Raw genomic sequence first — 2,500 nt, 5'->3', positions numbered from 1 at the left:
GCGTGGTGGGGATGATGGGGGTGATACTGTGGTACAAGTGATGTCATGGAACACGGAGAGTGATGTTAATAGTGACGCAGTGCTTGTGATATGGTGGATATGTGTACGTGGGACTATGGTAATGTATGTTTTATATATATATATATATATATATATATATATATATATATATATATATATATATATGTATGTATATATATATATAGATATATAGATATATATGTGTGTATGTGTGCATATATGTGCATATACACACACATGTATATATATATATATATATATATATATATGTATATATACAATATATATATATATGTGTATATCCATATATATTCATATATATATATATATATATATATATATATATATATATATATATATATATATATATATAAAACTATTTTTTTCGACTATCATCCCCGGGATCGAACCGAGTTCTAGTGCTTTACGAAACCAGCACTTCACCGATTGCGCTGTTGGAGCTACAAAAGATCTCTAACTTGAAGTTGAACTAACTACAAGGATTCTAGGTAGACGTCTACCATCCTCACCTTATTTTATAGGGGACGGCGGTTATACGTCTACCTAAAATCCTTGGAGTTAGATCAACTTCAAGTTAGAGATCTTTTGTATCTCCAACGTCACAATCTGTAAGGTGTTCGTTTGACAATTTGCTAGACCTCGGTTCGATCTCGGGAGTGACAGTCGGAAAAATGATTTGATTGATATGCCCCGTTGCTGGCGATTCCTTTCAGGCACACACACACACACACACACACACACACACACACACACACACACACACACACACACACACACACACACACACACACACACACACACACACACATATATATATATGTATGTATATACAGTATATATATACAGTATATATAAATATATATATATATATATATATATATATATATATATATATATATATATATATGACGAAGGTGGAAGAAAGTAAAGAAGTTACGGGTCTATTTCCGATTTTTGAGTTCATTCCTGACCGGTTTCGCTCTATGCCTCTTCAGAGGAACATAATTTTGTTGAAGATTTTCTGCATGTAAGAAGGAAGTGCCCAAAGACTAGAGCCTCGAGGTGTGATCAACGGAATATAGTGCAAGAGTGTGACATCATCATGAGGTGATATGATAGGATCTTGGGAATCATGACTGGGATTGTCGTGGATGTTGGTACATCATAGGGAGTCACATGGAGTCACTGTGAGTGATGAGGTCGAAGAGAGCAAAATCTGAAAACGATGAGGGAGTACGCTAGGGAGTGAGATGGAGTAGCTAGTGTAGAATTCACGGAGATGAGAATAACATTAGTTTGTGGAGTTGAAGGTAATCTTCAGTCTAGTATGTATACATGTAGGAAGCATCTTCTTCTTATTATAGATTATCATTTACCAGCGCTGTCGTGCGTGTCTTTGTCAAGAGGGGGGGCATTGGAGGAGTATGTGGAGTTGTGAGGAGTAGTGACCGCATGATGTGGAGTTCATCTCTACAGTACTATGCCACACTTCATAAGCTTTGCTCTGGTATGTGCCAGGCGATTTTATTCCGTGTCATTCTTTAATGTATTTAGTCTAGCTGGCGGCAGGTAACTAACGTGTTCTGAGTCGAGTTGCTATGTACTTTGATTCTGTTTGCCGCCAAGTGATTTTATAGTAAAGGACATCATGTCACCACATTAAGGTTGTTCAGGATACTCGTCGCTCCTAATTTTCTTTATTTCATCTTTATTCTATCCTTTTTTGTATCCTTCCCCCAACCTCTATCATCTTCACTTATCATTACTTACATCATTTTCATCCCTCAATCTTTTTTCATTTCCCTCTCCTTTCACTTCCTTTATTCCATATTTCCTGCCTTCATCCCTCCGTCCCCCATTCCTTCCCTCGCACCCTTCCTCCTCACGTCCCTTTCCATCTTTCATTTCCACCCTCATCTCCTCTTTCCCACCTCTCATTTTCTCCCTCACCTTCCCTTTCTGTTCCTCTTTCCTCCCTCCTTTCCTCCCTTACTTTCTCTTTCCACCCCTCCTCCTCTCCCTCCATCCTCCCGTGCCTCCATCCCTCCCATTCTCTCCTCCATTCAATTAGTCGATTCCAGTTTCTACGAGAGTCCTTAGTACGGCGGGCGACCCGACGCTTCCTTCTTCATCTTTAACTTCCTCCTCCTCCTCCTCCTCCTCCTTCTCCTCCTCCTCTTCCTATTCCACCTTATCGCCCTCACTCTCGTCCTCCTTGTCTCCTTTCTCCTCTTTGTCCTCATTTTCCACCTCCATCATCAATCACATACAACTTTCATGTTTTTCCTCTTTCTTTTCTATTTCCTCTATATTTCCATCTTTATTTCTTTTCTATTCCTCTTTTTCTTTTCGTTTTTTATATTACTCCTTATCCTCTTACTCCACTCCTTCACTTTAGTTACCTCTTCCTCTTTTTCTTTTTTTCTTCCTCTTTTCTTACTTTCTTTTTGCTCTCTCT

The 2,500-nt window shown here is 38.6% G+C and overlaps 1 protein-coding gene across 1 annotated transcript in view; it reads right to left on the bottom strand.

Annotated features, from left to right (window-relative positions):
- Positions 1-2,500, bottom strand: part of LOC143038048 (protein trachealess-like) — a 370,882-nt gene that overhangs the window by 220,552 nt on the left and 147,830 nt on the right. The gene's annotated exons all lie outside the window — the stretch shown is intronic.

The sequence above is a fragment of the Oratosquilla oratoria genome, chromosome 23 (assembly GCF_046742065.1).
Source record: "Oratosquilla oratoria isolate Oo_2021 chromosome 23, ASM4674206v1, whole genome shotgun sequence".
Taxonomy (NCBI): domain Eukaryota; kingdom Metazoa; phylum Arthropoda; class Malacostraca; order Stomatopoda; family Squillidae; genus Oratosquilla; species Oratosquilla oratoria.
This window is presented reverse-complemented; position numbering and strand designations above follow the sequence as displayed.